This window comes from Gorilla gorilla, chromosome 6 (genome assembly GCF_029281585.2).
Source record: "Gorilla gorilla gorilla isolate KB3781 chromosome 6, NHGRI_mGorGor1-v2.1_pri, whole genome shotgun sequence".
Taxonomy (NCBI): domain Eukaryota; kingdom Metazoa; phylum Chordata; class Mammalia; order Primates; family Hominidae; genus Gorilla; species Gorilla gorilla.
Genome location: NC_073230.2, coordinates 66,028,947 through 66,050,410, shown reverse-complemented (window position 1 = coordinate 66,050,410; position 21,464 = coordinate 66,028,947).

Here is a 21,464-nt window from a genome sequence, read left to right as displayed (position 1 = left end):
TGAGAATGCTTCTGTCTAGTTTTTATGTGAAGACATTCCCGATTCCAACAAAATCCTCAAAACTATCAAATTATCCACTTGCAGACCCTACAAAAAGAGTGTTTCAAAACTGCTCTATCAAAGGAAAAGTTCAACTCTGTGAGTTGGGTACACACATCACAAAGAAGTTTCTGAGAATTCTTCTGTCTAGTTTTTATGGGAAGATATTTCCTTTTTCAACAAAGGTCTCAAAGCTCTCCAAGTTTCCACTTACAGATTCTACAAAAAGAGTGTTTCAAAACTGCTCTATTATAAGCAATGTTCAAACCAGTCAGTTGAATGCAAGCCTCACAAAGAAGGTTCTGAGAATGATTCTGTCTAGTTTTTATGTGAAGATATTCCCGTTTCCTACGAAAGCCTAAAGGCGATCCAAATATCCACTTGCAGATTCTACAAAAAGAATGTTTCAAAACTGCTGTATCAAAAGAAGGGTTCACCTCTGTGAGTTGTTACAGACATCACAAAGTAGTTTCTGAGAATGCTTCTGTTTAGCTTTTATGTGAAGATATTTCCTTTTTCACCATAGGCCTCAAAGTGCTCCAAATGTCCACTTCCAGATACTACAAAAAGAGTGTTTCAAAACTGCTCTACGATAGGGAATGTTCAACCCTGTCAGATGAATGCAAACATCACAAAGAAGTTTCTGAGAATGCTTCTGTCTAGTTTTTATGTGAAGATAGTCCCGTTTCCAATGAAATCCTCAAATCTATCCAAATATCCACTTGCAGACTCTACAAAAAGAGTGTTTCAAAACTGCTCCATCAAAGGAAAAGTTCAACTCTGTGAGTGGAGTATACACATCACACAGAAGTTTCTGAGAATTCTTCTGTGTAGTTTTTATGGGAACATATTTCTTTCTCACCAGAGGCCTCAAAGCGCTAAAATTTCCACCAACAGATTCTTCAAAAAGTGTGTTACAAAACTGCTCTATTAAAAGGAATGCTCAATCTGTGAGTTGAATGCAAACATCACGAAGACGTTTCTGAGAATGCTTCTGTCTAGTTTTTATGTGAAGATATTCCCGTTTCCAACGAAAGCCTTAAAGTTATCCAAATATCAACTTGCAGGTTCTAAAAAAAGAGAGTTTCAAAACCGCTGTATCAAAAGAAATGTTCAACTCTCTGAGTTGAGTACACACATCTCAAAGAAGTTTCTGAGAATGCTTCTGTCTAGTTTTTATGTGAAGATATTTCCTTTTTCACCATAGGACTCAAAACGGTCAAAACGTCCAATTCCAGATAGTACAAACAGAGTGCTTCAAATCTGCCCTATGAAAGGGAATGTTCAACTCTGTGAGTTGAAAGCAAACATCATAAAGGAGCTCCTGAGAATGCTTCTGTGTAGTTTTTATATGAAGATATTCCCGTTTGCAACGAAATCCTCAAATCTATCCAAATATCAACTTGCAGATTCTACAAAAAGAGTGTTTCAAAACTGCTTTATCAAAAGAAAGGTTCAACTCTGTGAGTTGAGTACACACATTACAAAGTAGTTTCTGAGAATGCTTCTGTCTACTTTTTATGGGAAGATATTTCCTTTTTTCACTGTAGGCCTCAAAGCACTCAAAATGTCCACTTCCAGATACTACAAAAGGAGTATTTCAAACCTGCCCTATGAAAGAGAATGTTCAAATCTGTGACTTGAATGTAAACAACACAAAGTTGTTTCTGTGAATGCTTCTGTCTACTTTTTATACGAAGATATTCCCGTTTGAAATGAAATACTCAAAGCTATCAAAATATCCACGTGCAGATTCTACAAAAAGAGTGTTTCAAAGCTGCTCTATCAAAACAAAGGTTCAACTCTATTAGTTGAGTACACAGATCACAAAGAAGTTTCTGAGAATGCTTCTGTCCAGTTTTCATGGGAAGATATTTCCTTTCTCTCCATAGGCCTCAAAGCGCTCCAAATGTCAACTTCCAGATACTACAAAAAGAGTGTTTCAAACGTGCTCTATGAAAGGGAATGTTCAACTCTGTGACTTGAATGCAAATATCACAAAGAAGTTTCTCAGAATGCTTCTGTCTACTTTTTATATGAAGATATTCCCATTTCCAACGAAATCCTCAAAGCCATCCAAATATCCACGTGCAGATTCTACAAAAAGAGTGTTTCAAAACTGCTCTATCAAAAGAAAGGTTCAACTCTGTTAGTTGAGTACACACATCACAAACAAGTTTCTGAGAATGGTTCTGTCTAGTTTTCATGGGAAAAGATTTCATTTTTCACCATAGGCCTCAAAACGCTCAAAATGTCCACTTCCAGATACTACAAAAGAGTGTTTCAAACCTGCTCTATGAAAAGGAATGTTCAACTCCGTGACTTGAATGCAAACATCACAAAGGTGTTTCTTAGAATGCTTTTGTCTACTTTTTATATAAAGATATTCCCTTTTCCAACGAAATCCTCAAAGATATCCGAATATCCACTTGCAGATTCTACAAAAAGAGTGTTTCAAAACTCCTCTATCAAAAGAAAGGTTCAACGCTGTTAGATGAGCACACACATCCCAAACAAGTTACTGAGAATGCTTCTGTCTATTTTTCATGGGAAGATACTTCCTTTTTACCATAGGCCTCAAAGCGTTCCAAATGTCCACTTCCAGATACTACAAAAAGAGTGTTTCAAACGTGCTCTATGGAAAGGAAAGTTCAACTCTGTGACTTGAATGCAAACATCACAAAGAAGTTTCTGAGAATGCTTCTGTCTACTTTTTATATAAAGATATTCCCTTTTCCAACGAAATCCTGCAAGCTATCCAAATATCCACGTGCAGATTCTACCAAAAGAGTGTTTCAAAACTGCTCTATCAAAAGAAAGGTTCAACTCTGTTAGTTGACCACACACATCACAAACAAGATTCTCAGAATGCTTCTGTCTAGTTTTTATGGGAAGAGATTTCCTTTTTCACCATAGGCCTCAAAGCGCTCCAAATGTCAACTTCCAGATACTACAAAAGGAGTGTTTCAAACGTGCTCTATGAAAAAGAATGTTGAACTCTGTGACTTGAATGCAAACATCACAAAGAAGTTTCTCAGAATGCTTCTGTCTACTTTTTATATGAAGATATTCCCGTTTCCAACGAAATCCTCAAATCTATCCAAATATCAACTTGCAGATTCTGCAAAAAGAGTGTTTCAAAACTGCTCTATCAAAAGAAAGGTTCAATTCTGTTAGTTGAGTACACGCATCATAAACAAGTTTGTGAGAATGCTTCTGTCTAGTTTTTATGGGAACAGATTTCCTTTTTCACCATAGGCCTCAAAGTGCTCAAAACGTCCACTTCCAGATACTATAAAAAGTGTTTCATACCTGCTCTATGAAAGCGAATGTTCAACTCTGTGACTTGAATGCAAACATCACAAAGAAGTTTCTAAGAATGCTTCTGTCTACTTTGCGTATGAAAATATTCCATTTCCAACGAAATCCTCAAAGCTATCCAAATATCCACCCGCAGATTCTACAAAAAGAGTGTTCCAAACCGCTCTATAAGAAAAAAGTTCAACTCTGTTACTTCAGTACACACATCACAAACAAGTTTCTGAGAATGCTTATGTCTCCTTTTTATGGGAAGAGATTTCCTTTTTCACCATTGGCCTCAACGCGCTCCAAATGTTCACTTCCAAATACAACAAAAAGAGTTTTTCAAACCTGCTCTATGTGAATGCTTCCAGGTTTTGCCATTGGATTCCATTCGATTCCATTGGATGATGGTTCCATTCGTGTGCATGGTATTATTCTGTCCGAGTGCATTTGATGTTTGCTTTTGATTCCATTCAATGATGATTCCATTCTATTCCATTTGATTATGATTCCATTCCATACCATTCTATGATTCCATTCGTTTCCATTCCATGATGATTCCATTCCATTCCATTCGATGATACCATTCAATGAGGATTCCATTCAGTTCTTTTCGAAGATTCTGTTCGATTTCATTCGATGATGTTTCTATTCGAGTCCATTCAATGACTCCATCCAATTACATTCGAATATGATTCCATTCGAGTCCATTCTATGTTTCAATTTGATTCCATTCGATGATTCCATTCGATTCCATCTGATGATTCCCTTCGATTCCATAAGATGGTCATTCCATTCGATTCCATTTGATGATTCCATTCAATTCCAATCGTTGATGATTCCATTGCATTTCATTTGATGATTATTCCATTTGAGTCCATTCAATGATTATTCCATGCAATTCCATTCGATGGTGATTCCATTAGGTTTCATTTGATGATGATTCCTTTTGGTTCCATTGGACGATGATTCCATTAGTGTCCATTTGATGATTCCATTCGATGATGATTTCATTTGATTCCATTTGATGATGATTCCATTCGATGATGATTCCATTCAATTACCTTCGATGATAATTACATTCGATTTCATTTGCTGATTCTATTCGATTCCATTTGTTGATGATTCCATTTGATTCCCTTCGATGATGATTCCTTTCCTTTCCATTTGATGATTTTTCCATTCGATTCCATTGATGATGATTGAATGACAGTCCATTCAATGATTCCATTCGTGTACATTTGATTATACAAGTCGAGTCCATTAGACGATGCTTCCATTCGATTCTATTCGATGATGATTCCAATCGATTCCATTCGATGATGATTGCATGTGATTCCATTCGATGATGATTGCATGTGATTCCATTCGATGATGATTCCATTAGGTTTCACTTGATGATGATTCCATTTGGTTCCATTGGATGATGATTCCATTCCATTCCATTTGATGATTCCATTCGATTCCATTTGTTGATGATTCCATTCAATTCCATTCGATGATGATTTCATTTGATTCCATTCGATGATGATTCCACTCGATGATGATTCCATTTGATTCCACTTGATGATAATTCCATTTGATTTCATTCGATGATTCTATTCCATTCCATTTGGTGATTATTCCATTCGATTCCATTGATAATGATTGCATAAGATTCCATTCAATGATTCCATTCGTGTCCATTTAATGCTTCCATTCGAGTCCATTTGAGAATGATTCCATTTCATTCTATTCAATGATGATTCCATTCGAGTCCATTCAATGACTCCATTCGATTCCATTCGATGAGGATTTCATTCCAGTCCATTAGATGATTCCATTTGATTCATTTTGATTATGATTCCACCCGATTCCATATGTTGATTTGATCAGATTCCATTCAATGATGATTCCATTCGTGTCCATTCAATGATTCTATTCAAATCCATTTGATGACTGCTTTTGATTCCATTCGATGCTGATTCCATTCAAAACCATTCTATGATTCCATTCGATACCATTTGATGATGATTCCATTCGATTCCATTTAACGATTCTATTTGATTCCATTCGATGACGATTCCTTTTGATTTCATTTGATGATTCAATTTGATTCCATTCAATGATGATTCCACTCGATTTCATGATTCCATTCGATTACCTTCAATGATGATTCCATTCCATTCCATTCGACGATTCTATTCAATGAGGATTCCATTCGATTCCTTTCAATGATTCCATTCGATTTCATTTGATGATGTTTCTATTCGATTATTCCATTTGATTCCATTCGATGTTGATTCCATTCGAGACCACTCGAAGATTCCATTCGATTCCATTCGATGATGATTCCATTAGTGTACATTCGATGATGATTCCATTCGATGATGATTCCTTTGAATTACATTCGTTGATGATTCCATTCGATTCCATTTGATGATGATTCCATTCAATTGCATTCGATGATGATTCAATTTGATTCCATTAGATTATGATTCCATTCGATTTCATTTGATGATTCTATTAGATTCCTTTCGATGATTATTCATTTATATTCCATTTGATGATTCCATGTGATTCCATTCAATGATGATTCCATTAGATTCCATTCGATGATGATTCCATTTGATTGCATTCGATGATGATTCCATTCTAGTCCAATGAAAGATTCCATTTGATTCCATGTGATGACGATTCCATTCGTGTCCAATTGATGATCCCATTCGACTTCATTCAATGATGATTCCACTCTATGCTATTCGATGATTCCATTCGATTACATTCAATGATGATTCCATTAGACTCCATTCGATGACTGCATTCGATTCCATTCCATGTTGATTCTATCCAACTCCATTCAGTGATTCCATTCGATGAGGATTCCATTCGAGTCCATTTGATAATTCTATTCGATTCCATTCGATGATGATTCCACTCATGTCCATTCAATGATTCCATTCGAGTACATTCGATTATTCCATTTGATTCCATGTGATTATTATTTCATTCTATGCCATTTGATGATTCCATTTGATTCCATTCAATGATGATTCCATTCAGGTCCATTTGATGATTCCGTTTGATCCCATTTGATGATGATTCCATTGGAGTCCATTCAATGATTCCATTCGATTCCTTTCAATGATGATTCCATTCGAATCCATTCGATGATTCCACTCGATTCCATTCGATGATTCCCTTCGTTCCCATTTGATGATTCCCTTCGATTCCCTTTGATGATCATTCCATTCAATTCAATTTGGTGATTCCATTTGATTCCGTTTGATCATGATTCCATTCGATTCCATTCAATGATGATTCTATTCGATTCCACTGGATGATGATTTCATTTGATTCGATTTAATGATGATTCCATTCAAGTCCATTCGATGATTCCATTCGATTCCATTCGATGATGATTCCACTCAAGCCCATCCGATTATTCTATTATTGTCCATTCGTTGATTCCATTAGATTCCATTAAATGATGATTCCATTTGATGCCATTCAATGATTCCATTCGATTCCATTAAATCATGATACAATTCGTGTTCATTCGATGATTCCATTGGATTCCATTTAATGATGATTTCATTAAGGTCTTTCCATGATTCCATTCAATTCCATTCGATGATTATTCCATCCAAATCCATTTGATGATTCCATTCAATTCCCTTCGATGATTCCATTTCATGCCATTCGATGATTCCATTTCATGCCTTTCGATGATTCCCTTCGATTCCATTCCATGATCATTCTATTCTATTTAATTCAGTGATACCATTCGGTTCCATTCGATGATGATTCCATTTGATTCCATTCGTTCATGAGTCCATTCGATTCCACTTGATGATTACTCCATTCAGTTCCATTTGATGATGATTCCATTCGGTTCCATTTGGTGATGATTTCATTAGGTTCCATTTGATGATTCCATTCGACTCCATTTGATGATGATTCCATTCGAGTCCATTCGAATGTTCCATTCAATTCCATTTGATGATGATTCCTTTCGAGTCCATTCCATGATTCCATTCCATTCCATTTGATGATGATTCTATTCAATTCCATTTGATGATGATTCCATTCAATTCTATTCGATGATTATTCCATTTGATTTCATTCGATGATTCTATTTTTTTCCATTCGAAGATGATTCCATTCTATTCCTTTTGATGATTCCATTTGATTCCATTCGATAGTGATTCCATTCGTGTCCATTCGATGATGATTCCATTCTATTCCATTCAATGATGATTCCATTCGAGCCCATTCGATAATTCAATGTGATTTCAATCGATGATGATTACATTAGATTCTTTTCGATCATTCCATTCGATTCCATTTGATGATGATTCCATTCGAGTCCATTCGATGATTCCATTCAATTCTATTCAATGATGATTTCAGTCGAGCAATTCGATGATTCCATTCGATTTCATTCGATAATGATTCCAATCGATTCCATTTGATGGTACCATTCGATACCATACCTTGATGATTCCATTCATGTGCATTCGATTATACCATTTGATTCCATTTGATGATGATTTGATTCGATACCATTTGATGATTCCATTTGTTTCCATTCGATGATGATTCCATTTCTGTTCATTTGATTATTCCATTCCAATCCATTTGATGATTGTTTTCAATTATATTCGATGATGATTCCATTCGAGTCCATTCGATGATTCCATTCGATTCCATTCGATGATGATTCCATTCGGGTCCATTAGATGATTTCATTTGATTCCATTCAATGGTGATTCCATTCGAGTTCATTCGATGATTCTATTTGATTCCATTCTCCATTGATTACATTCGAGTCCATTCGATGATTCCACTCGATTCCATATGATGATGATTCCATTTGATTCCATTCAATGATGACTACATTCTATTCAATTCGATGATGATTCCATTCGGATCCATTTGATGATTCCATTGGATTCCATTCGATGATGATTCCATTCTATTCCATTCGATGATGATTCCATTCGTGTCCATTAGAAGATTCCATTTGATTCCATTCGATGATGATTCCATTCGTGTCCACTCGATGATTCCATTCTACTCCATTCAGTGATGATTGTATTGATGTCCATTTGATGTTTCTATTTGAGTCCATTCAATGATTGCCTTCAATTACATTTGCTAATGATTCCATTCGATTCCATTCAATGATGATTCCATTCGGTACTATTCTGTGATTCCATTCGATTCAATTCAATGTTGATTCCATTCGATTTCATTCGCTGATTCTATTCGATTCCATTTGATGATGATTCCGTTTGATTCCTTCCAAAGATTCCATTTAATTACATTTGATGATGATTCCATTTGATTCCTTTCTATGATTCCATTCAATTCTATTTGATGACGATTTCATTTGAGTCCATTCGATGATTCCTTCTGATTCTATTTGATGATGATTCCATTTGAGTCCATTCAATGGTGATTAAATTAGATTCCATTCGATGACTCCATTCGATTCCATTCAATGATGATTGCATTTGATTCCATTCGATGATTCCATTCAAAGATGGTTCCATTCAATTCCATTCGATAATTCCATTTGATTCCATCCAATGATTCCAATGGAATTCATTTGATGATGATTCCATTCGAGTCCATTCAATGATGCCATTCAATTCCATTCAATGATTACAATTGATTCCATTCAATGATGATTCCATTCAAGTCCATCCTATGACTCTATTCGATTCCATTCTATAATGATTCCATTCGAGTCCATACGATGATTCGATTTGAGTCCTTTCGATGATTCCATTCGATTTCATTTGACAATGATTCAGTTCGGGTCCATTCAACGCTTCCCTATGAGTCCATTTGATGATTCCATTCGAGTCCAACTGATGATTCCATTCAATTCCATTCTATAATGATTCCATATGATTCCATTCGATGATGATTCCTTTTGATTCCATTAGATTATGATTTATTTTGAGTTTATTCGACGATTCCACATGATTCCATTCGATGGTGATTCCAATCAGGTCCATTTGATGATTTCCATTTGATGATGATTCCATTTGATTCCATTCATTGGCTATTCCACTCAATTCCATTAAATGATTCCATTCTATTCCATTCGACAATGATTCCATTTGATTCCATTCAATGATTCCATTCGATTCTATTTGATGATGATTCCATTCACTTCCTTTTGATGATATTTGCATTTGATTCCATTCGATGATTCAATTTGATTCCATTCGATGATGATTCCGGTCAGTTCCATTAGATGGTTCCATTCGATTCCTCTCGATAATGATTCCATTCGAGTCCATTCGATGATTCCATTCGAGCCCATTCGATAATTCCATTGGAGTCCAATCGATGATTCCCTTTGTTTCCATTCAAGGATTCCATTAGAGTCCATTTGATCATTCTGTTAGAGTGTGTTCGATGATGATTCCATTCGAGTCCATTCGATAATTCCATTTGAATCCAATCGATGATTGCTTTCAATTCCATTCGATGATGATTCTGTTAGAGTCCATTCGATGATTCCATTCTATTCCATTCGATGATGATTCCATTCGTGTCCATTCAGTGATTCCACTCAATTTCATTCGATGATGATTCCTTCAGAGTCTTTTCGATGATTCCATTTGATTCCATTTGATGATGATTCCATTCAAGTGCATTCAATGATTCCCTTTGATTCCATTCAATGATGATTCCATTCGAGTCCATTCAGTGATTCCATTTGATTCCATTTGATGATGATTCCATTCGAGTGCATTCAATGATTCCCTTTGATTCCATTCGATGATGATTCCATTCGAGTCAATTCAGTGATTCCATTTGATTCCATTTGATGATGATTCCATTCGAGTGCATTCAATGATTCCCTTTGATTCCATTCGATGATGATTCCATTCGAGTCCATTCAGTGATTCCATTTCATTCCATTCGATGATGATTCCATTCGAGTCCATTCGACGATTACATTCGATTCCATTCGAAGTCAATTCCATTCGAGTCCAGTCAATGATTCCATTTGATTCCATTCGATGATGATTCCATTCGAGCCGTTCGATGATTCTATTCAAATCCTTCTGATGATTGCTTTCAGTTATATTCGATGACGATTCCTTTCGAGTGCATTCAATGATTCCATTCGATTCCATTTGATGATGATTCCATTTGGGTCCATGAGATGATTCCATTCGATTCCAATCCATGAGGATTCCATTCGAGTTCATTCCATGATTCCATTTGATTCCATTCTGCGATGATTACTTTCAAGTCCATTTGATGATTCCACTTGATTCCATACGATGATGACTCCATTCGAATCAAATCGATGATTCCATTCTATTCCATTGGATGATGATTCCATTCGAGTACATTAGATGATTCCATTCGATTCCATTCAATGATGATTCTATTCGTGTCCACTAGAAGATTCCATTCGATTCAATTCGATGATGATTGCATTCTATTCAATCTACTAATGATTCCATTCGCATCCATTAGATGATTCCTTTCAATTCCATTCAATGATGATTCCATTCTACTCCATTCGATGATAATTCCATTTGTGTCCATTAGGTGATTCTGATCTACTCCATTCGATGATGATTCCATTCAAGTCCATTTGATGGTTCTATTGGAGTCCATTCAATGATTGCTTTCGATTCCATTTGATGAGGGTTCCATTCAATTCCATTCGATGATGATTCCATTTGATAACATTCTATGATTCCATTCGATTCCATTCGATGTTGATTCCATTCGATTCCATTCGATGGTTCTATTTGATTCTATTCGATGATGTTTCCATTCGATTCCATTTGATTATTCCATTTGATTACATTTCATGATGATTCCATTCGATTGCATGCAATGATTCCATTTGATACAATTCAATGACGATTCCATTCCATTCCATTCGATGATTCCTTCTGATTTCATTCAATTATGATTCCACTCGAGTCCATTCAATGGTGATTCCATTCGATTCCATTTGATGATTCTGTTCAATTCCATTCGATGATGATTGCATTCGATTCCATCTGATAATTCCATTCAATTCCATTCGATGATTCCAATGGATTCCATTTGATGATGATTCCTTTCGAATCCATTTGATGATTCCATTCGATTCCATTCGATGATGATTCCATGCGAGTCCATTCAATGGTGATTCCATTCGTTTCCATTCAATGATTCTATTCGATTCCATTCAATGATTTTTGCATTCGATTCCATTTGATGATTCCATTCGATTTCATTCAAAGATGATTCCATTCGATTCCATACGATAATTCCATTCCATTCCATTTGATGATTCCAGTGGATTCCATTTGATGATGATTCCATTCGAGTCCATTCAATGATTCCATTCAATTCCATTCGATGATGATTCCATTTGAGTGCATTTGATGATTCCAATCAATTCCATTTGATGATGATTCCATTCGAGTCCATCCAAAGAATCTATTCGATTTCATTCTATAATGATTCTGTTCGAGTCCATTTTATGATTTGATTCGATTCCTTTTGATGATTCCATTCAATTCCATTCAATGATGAATCCTTTTGATTCCCTTTGTTGATGATTACATTAGATTACATTTGATGATGTTTCCATTCGACTCCCTTCGATGATGATTCCATTCGATTTCATTCGATGGTTCCATTTGATTCCATTCGATGATGATTCCATTCGATTCCATTTGAATATTCCATTCGATGATGATTCCATTCGATTCCATTTGATGATGAGCCATTCGATTCCATTCCATGATGATTCCATTCCATGATGATTCCATTTGGTTCAATTCGATGGTGCTTCCATTCGATTCCATTCGATGATGGTTCCTTTTGATTCCATTAGATGATGATTCCATTTGACTCCATTTAATGATGATTCCATTTGAGGCCATTTGACGATGATTCCATTCAATTTCATTCAATGCTTCTATTTGATTCCATTCGATGATGATTCCATCTCATTCCCTTCAATGATTCCATTCGATTCCATTCAGTGATGATTCCATTCTATTCCATCTGATGATGATTTCATCTGATTCCATTCTATGATGATTCCATTCGAGTCCATTTGAAGATTCTATTCGATTCCACTCGATGATGATTCTATTTGAGTCCATTCGATGATTCCATTTGAGTCCATTCAATTATTCCTTTCAATTCCACTTGATGATGATTCCATTCAATTCCATTCGATGATTCCATTCCATTCCATTCGATGATGATTCCATTCGAGGCCATTCGATGATTGCATTCGAGTCCATTCGATGATTTCATTCGATTCCACTCGATGATGATTGCTTTTGAGTCCATTCGATGATTCCATTCAAGTCCATTCGATAATTCCATTCGATTCCATTTAATGATGATTCAATTTGAGGCCATTTGACGTTTCCGTTCGAGTCCATTCAGTTATTCCCTGTGATTACAATCGATGAGGACTCCATTCGAGTCCATTCAATGATTCCATTAGGTTCCATTCGATGATGATTCCATTCAAGTCCATTCAAAGATTCCTTTCGAGTCTGTTCGATGATTCCATTTGATTCCACTTGATGATTCCTTTCGAGTCCATTCGATGATTCCTTTCGAATGCCTTCAATGATTCCATTCAATTCCTTTCGATGATGATTCCATTTGAATCCATTCAGTGATTCCATTCTGTTGAATTCGATGATTCCATTTGGTTTCATTCGATGATGATTCCATTCGATTCCATTAGAAGATTCCATTTGATGATGATTCCATTCGATTCCATTTGATGATTCCATTCGATTCCATTTGATGATGAGCCATTCGATTCAATTCCATGATGATTCCATTTGATTCAATTCGATGATGTTTCCATTCGATTCCATTCGATGATGATTCCTTTTGATTCCATTAGATGATGATTCCATTCGATTCCATTTGATAATGATTCCATTCGAGTCTGTTTGATGATGATTCCATTCGATTTCATTCGATGCTTCTATTTTATTCCTTTCGATGATGATTCCATCTCATTCCCTTCAATGATTCCATTCGATTCCATTCAGTGATGATTCCATTCTATTCCATCTGATGATGATTTCATTTGATTCCATTTGATGATGATTCCATTCGAGTCCTTTCAATGATTCTATTCTATTCCACTCAATGATGATTCTATTTGAGTCCATTCGATGATTCCATTCGAGTCCATTTAATTATTCCTTTCAATTCCATTTGATGATGATTCCATTCGATTCCATTCGATGATTTCATTCCATTCCATTTGATGATTATTCCATTTGAGTTCATGTGATGATTCCATTCAATTCTGTTCGATGATTATTTCATTTGAGGCCATTCTATGATTGCATTCGAGTCTATTCGATGATTTCATTTGATTCCACTCGATGATGATTGCTTTCGAGTCCATTCGATGATTCCATTCGAGTCCATTCAATAAGTCCATTCGATTCCATTTAATGATGATTCAATTTGAGGCCATACAACGTTTCCATTTGAGTCCATTCAGTGATTCCCTGTGATTACAATCGATGAGGACTCCATTCGAGTCCATTCGATGATTCTATTAGGTTCCATTTGATGATGATTCCATTCGAGTCCATTCAAAGATTCCTTTCGAGTCCGTTCAATGATTCCATTTGATTCCACTTGATGATGATTCCTTTAGAGTCCATTCGATGATTCCTTTCGAGTGCCTTCAATGATTCCATTCAATTCCATTCGATGATAATTCCATTCGAATCCATTCAGTGATTCCATTCTGTTGCATTCGATGAATCCATTCGGTTTCATTCGATGATGATTCCATTCGAGTCCATTTGATAATTCCATTCGATTCCATTCGAGGATGATTCCATTCGAGTCTATGTGATGATTCTATTCGATTCCATTCCATGTTGATTCCATTAGATTCAACTCGATGATGATTCCATTCTATTCATTTCAATGATGATTCCATTCGAGTCCATTCAATGATTCCTTTTGATTCCATTCGATGGTGATTCCATTCAATTCCATTCAATGATTCAATATGATTCCATACGATGATGATTCCATTCGGGTCCATTCGATGATTCCATTCAAGTACATTCGATGATTCCACTGGATCCAATTCGATGATTATTCCATTGGAGTCCATTCGGTGATTCCTTTAGATTTAACTTGCAGATGATTCATTTCAATTCCATTCCATGATACCATTTGATTCCATTCGTTGGTGATTCCATTCGATTCCATTTGATGATTCCATTCGATTCCATTTGATGATGATTCCATTTGATTCCTTTTGATGATTCCATATGATTCAATTCGACGATGTTTCCATTCGTGTCCATTTGATGATTCCTTTCTTTTTCATTCGATGATGATTCTGTTCGAGTATGTTTGATGATTCCATCCAAATCCATTTGTTGATGACTCCATTCGAATCCAGTCGATGATTCCATTTGATCCCATTCATTGATGATTCCATTCGATTCCATTCTATGATTCCACTTGATTCCATTCGATGATTATTCCATTAGAGTCCATTTGGTGATTCCTTTGGATTCCACACGAAGATGACTCCATTCGATTCCATTCGGTGATACCATTCGATTCCATTCATTGATGATTCCATTAGAGTGCATTCAATGATACCATTAGATTCCATTCAATGATGATTCCATTTGATTCCATTTGATGATTCCATTTGATTCCACTCAATGATGATTTCATTCGAGTCAATTCGATGATTCCATTGGCCTCCATTTGATGATGATTCCATTCAATATTTCCTTTCAATTCTATTCAATAATGATTCCATTTGATTCCATTCAATGATGATTCCATTGGATTCCATTCGATGATACCATTTGAATCCATTCGATGATTCCATTCGATTGTATCGATGATGATTCCATTCGATTCCATTCGATGATGACTGCATTCGATTGCATTCGATGATTCAATTTGATTTCATGCGATGATGATTCCGATCAATTCCATTTGATGATTCCATTTGATTCCATTCAAAAATGATTCCATTCGAGTCCATTCGATGTTTCCATTCGAGCCCATTTGATAATTCCACTTGAGTCCAATTGAAGATTCCATTCGTTTCCATTCAATGATTCCATTAGAGTCCATTCGATCATTCCGTTAGAGTCCGTTCGATGATGATTCCATTCGAGACCATTCATTGATTCCATTTGAGTCTGTTTGATAATTCCATTAGAATCCATTCAATAATTGCTTTCAGTTCCATTCCACGATGATTCCATTCGAGTGAATTCGATGATTCCATTTGATTCCATTCGATGATGATTCCATTCATGTGTATTCGGTGATTCCACTCAATATCATTCGATGATGATTCCTTTCTAGTCCATTCGATGATTCCATTTGATTCCATTCAATGATGATTCCGTTGGAGTGCATTCAATGATTCCCTTTGATTCCATTTGATGATGATTCCATTCAACTCCATTCAGTGATTCCATTTGATTCCATTCGATGATGATTTCATTCGAGTCCATTCTACTATTACATTTGATTCCATTCGATGATGATTCCACTTGAGTCCATTTGAAGATTCCATTCGAGTCCCTTCATTGATTCCATCCGATTCCATTTGATGATGATTCCATTCGAGTCCATTCGTTGATTCCATTCGATTCCGTTCGATGATAGTTCAATTCGAGTCCATTCGATAATGATTTCATTTGATTCCATTAGATGATTCTGCTCCATTCCATTCGATGATTCCCTTTGATTCCTTTCGTTGATGATTCCATTCCATTCCATTCGATGATTCCATTCGATTCTATTCCATGATGATTCTTTTTGATTCCATTTGATGATGATTCCATTCAATTCTATTCGATGATGATTCCATTGGATTCCATTTGATGACGACTGCATTCAGTTCCATTCGATGATGATTCCAATGGATTCCATTCGATTTCTCCATTCAATTCCTTTCGTTGTTGATTCCATTAGATTCCATTTGATGATGATGCCATTAGATTCCATTCGATTATGATTCCATTCAATTCCATTCAATGATGATTCCATTCGATTCCATTCCATGATGATTCCATTCAATGAGATTCGACGATTCCATTTGATTCCATTCAATTACGATTCCATTCGTGTCCATTCGATGATTCCATTCAATTCCATCCAATGATGATTCCCTTCGAGTCCATTCAATGATTCCATTGAAGTCCATTTGATGATTCCTTTCAGTTCTATTCGATGATGATTCCATTTGAGTCCATTCGATTCCATTTGATGATGATTCCATTCGAGTCCATTTGATGATTCCATTTGATTTCATTCAATGATGATTCCATTCGATTGCATTTGATGATTCCATTCTATTCCATTTGATGATGATTCCATTCGAGTCCATTTGATGATTCCATTTGAGTCCATTTAATGATTCCATTGGGTTCAATTTGATGATGATTAAATTGTATTCCATTCAATTTCTTCATTCGATTCCCTTCGTTGATGATTCTATTCAATTCCATTCGATGATTATTCAATTCTATTACATTGGATTATTCTATTTGATTCCATTCGCTGATGATTGCATTAGATTCTATTCGATGATGATTCCATTCGATTGCTTTCAATGATGATTCCATTTGAGTCCATTCGATGATTCCATTTGAGTCCATTTGATGATTCCATTCAATTCCATTCGATGATGCTTCCACTTGAGTCTGTTTGATGATTACTTTCGATTCCATTCAATTGTTCCCTTAGATTCCATTCAATGATGATTCTGTTGGATGCCATTTGATGATTCCATTCAATTTCATTTGATGATGATTCCATTCGATTCCATTCGATGATGATTCCATTTGACTGCATTCAATGATGATTTCAATTGAGTCCATTCAAAGATTCCATTCGAGTCCATGCAGTGATGATTCCATTCGTGTCCATTCGATGATTCTATTCGATTCCATTCAATGATGATTCAATTCTACTCCATTGGATGATTCCATTCCATTCCATTTGGTGATGATTCCATTCGATTCCATTCGATGATGATTCCATTTGACTGCATTCAATGATGATTTCAATTGAGTCCATTCAAAGATTCCATTCGATTCCATTCAGTGATGATTCCATTCATGTCCATTTGATGATTCCATTCCATTCCATTCAATGATGATTCCATTCGATTCCATTCAATGATTCCTTTCAATTCCATTTGATGATTATTCCATTCGAGTCCATTCGATGATTCCATTCGATTCCATTCAAAGATGATTCCATTCGTTTCCATTCCATGATTTCATTTGATTCCATTCGATGATGATTCCACTCGAGACCATTCGATGATTCCATTCGGTTCCATTGGATTATTCCCTTAGATTCCATTCACTGATGATTCAATTTGATGCCAATCGATGGTTCCATCTGATTCCATAGCATGATGTTTCCATTCGAGTCCATTCAATGCTACCATTCGATTCCATTCAATGATGATTTCATTCGTGTCCATTCGATGATTCCATTCCACTCCATTCAATGATGATTCCATTCGATTCCATTCAATGATTCCTTTCAATTACATTTGATGATTATTCCATTCGAGTCCATTCGATGTTTCCATTCAATTCCATTCAATGGAGATTCCATTCGAATCCATTCGATGATTCCATTCGATTCCATTCAATGATTCCATTCCATCCTATTCGATGATGCCCTTTGATTCCATTCGATGATCATTCCTTTCAATTCAGTGATCCCTTTGGATTCCATTCGATGATGATTCCATTCGATTCCACTCCATGATGATTCCATTCGGTTCCATATGCTGATGATTCCATTAGATTCCATTCGAGGATTCCATGTGATTCCACTTGTTGAAGATTCCATTCGATTCCATTCAATGATGATTCCATTCGATTCCATTCGATGATGATTCCATCCGTTTCCATTCGATGATTATTCCATTCAATTTCATTCAATGATTCTATTTAATTCCGTTTGATTATGATTCCATTCTATTCCATTATATGATGATTCTATTCAATTCCATTTGATGATGATTCCTTTTGATCCCATTCGATGATGATTCCATTCATGTCCGTTCGATGATTCCACTCGATTCCATTTGATGATGATTCCACCTGTGTCCGTTAGATCACTCCATTTGATTCCATTGGATGATGATTCCATTCTATGCCATTCCATGATTCCATTCGATTTCATTTGATGAGGATTCCATTGGATTCCATTAGATGATTCCATTCAATGATGATTCCAGTCAAAGCAATCCGATGATTCCATTCAAGTCCATTTGATGATTCCATTTGAAACCATTTGATGAGGATTGCATTCGATTCCATTCATTGGTGAGTCCATTCAATTCCATTCAATGATTCCATTCCATTCCATTCGAAAATGATTCTGTTAGATTCCATTCGATGATTCCACTTGATTCCATTTGACGATGATTCCATTCCATTCCCTTCGTTGGTGATTCCATTCAATTACATTCAATGATTCCATTCCATTACATAGGAACAATTACAATATAATATTGTGAACATGTAAATATATACGCTATGTCTATTTTATGTATAAGTATATATGATTAAAAATATAGTTATGAATTTTTAAATCTAGTATTATAAAGTAAAAATTAGTTAACTTCTGATGATTATTTGTTAATTAAGATAAAATTATTTTGATTTGGGTGATTTTAAATAAAGAATAATATTAAATTACATGACAAAAATTCTTTATAAAATGTTTATGATTTTTACATTGGTTTTATCACTTTATTCCAGTACTTTATTTTGAGATGACCTGCCTTGTTTAAAACACTGTATTCCTCTTAATTAAATTAAATTCCATTTGTAAAAAAATTAACAAATAATTTGCTCTATTGTACAGTGCGGTTATAAACTGAGTCAGTATCTCAAGATTTGATCCCCATTATCATCATCTGTGGCCCTATATGTTTTATAAATGTATTGTCTTTTTCCATGCCTGTCACATCTCTATTGCTCTTTCATTTTTCTCTTTGTCCCCTATAGGGAGTATTGCCTATCTCAAGATTAAGCAAAAGTTGCATCTTAAAAAAGAACAATAACCTGCTCAATCTTTCTCACACAGAGAAATGTTTGTTAAGTAATTAAAGTGTAGATGATGATACAAAGAGCTTGATTAAATTAGATGCCAAAGTACCTTTGTGTTTCAGAATATGAATGGTATTTTATTTCTTTGAAATCATTAATTGCTGAGTGACATTAATTAATGCCAATATTCCAGAAGTTGTTCTAATTAGTGAAATGTATACAACATGCAAAAGATTCAGAACTCTGGAGGGCAGCACTATTCTATAATTAAGAATTAATTCACGTTAATTATTGAGGAGAAATAATTATTAAGAATTAATGACTGAGAAAATGTTTTTATTTTTTATTTAGAAAATTATTTTGTTCATGAGCATTACCGCAAGTTTGAAAGAAACATAAATTTAAAGAAACAATTATGTGCACAAGATGAATCTAATAACATCTTGATATTTTCCACGATTACAGTTTTCTTTGGTAAATCTTTAAATGCACAGCATCAAAAGATAATAAATGAATCTTGGAAATCTTGTAGGTAAGGGTAAATATTAGGATGCATCCAGTTACATTTACACACACATACAGTTACATTTACACACACATACATGCATACAGACTGATTCACTTGTGTATAAATATATGAATTTACTAATTGATTTTAACTTATATTTATAAGAGCCAGTTGGATTGACATATATTGTTGAACCTGAAAAATATTTATTATACACATGTTTAAAATACACACAGAAATAAATAGTAATTGCACTAGGCATTTGAAACCGTACTAAAATATAAGCTGTGAATATTTTGTGATCATTACAAATTCTTACACTGAATAAATATTTTTATTTTTACAATATTAATATGTTTGATACCTGTGTACATTTTTTACAATGTGTTATTTTATTTTTGTCATAGAGTCATGTCATGCATAATAGCATTTCAGTCAAAGATGGATTACATATACAAAAGTGGTCCCATGAGATTATAATACTTATTTTTACAACTTTTCTATGTTCAAGTATGTTTAGATACATAACCTCTTACCACTGTGTTCTTATTGCCTGCAGTATTCAGTAGAGTAATGTAGTACACAGGTTTGTAGCCTGGGAGAGAGAGGCTATACCATATAACTTAGACGTGGTAGGCTGTACAATCTAGGTATTTGTAATATTCTCTGTGATGTTTGCAAAATGATGAAATTGCCTATGGATGCATCTGTTAGAATGCATCCCTATCATTCAGTGATGTGTGACTGTACTAAAATGCTCAAGGTAAGTTTCAATGCCCTCCATAAAATCGTTGTACTGTGAAATACAAATCTCTCACCCATAGCCTGAATATGTTTGCAAACTAAGCAGATCATGGGAAGGAGAATGTGCTGGCATCGCTGGGATGATTTTCTCACACTACATGAATAATATCTACAGAATTCGTGAATATGAGCCACTTGCATAGTGTTAAAGTAGGCATCTCTTTGCTGGGAAATTTATCAAATGGGAGTATGAAGTGTTTTTAAAAGATACTTGCTTGTTTGTAGCTGGTAGGCCTACAGTGGCTCATGGCAATGGTTGAGGTTGCTAAGATTTGGTGGAAGAAGGTAAAATGAAATGGCCACTTATATGGTATATGGTACATGGATCAGTTGTTTCTGTTGAGTTACAGACTCAGCTGGCTATTTCTCCCAATGTTAGTTATTTGGAGAAAAAAAACTTGATGGTAATTTTGGGGTAACAAATACAATATTTGATGAAAGCAAATTTATTGAGGGTTAGACAAACTACAAGATAATTTAGGCTGCAAAGTCAACATGAGACTTCTGGCCCAAATTGTGCAGAGTTTGCGTCCAGCTGCAAAGTTCAAAGGAAGAGGCCATATAAGACGATTCTCACTTCTGACACCAACTGCCAGTTCAGGGGTTTCCCCTGAACACTCTCAGTTTCAAGAATTTACTAGAAAGACTCACAGAACTCATTGAATGCCATTGTACTCATGGTTTATAATAGAGAAAATGTAGAAATTAGGACCAATTGAAGA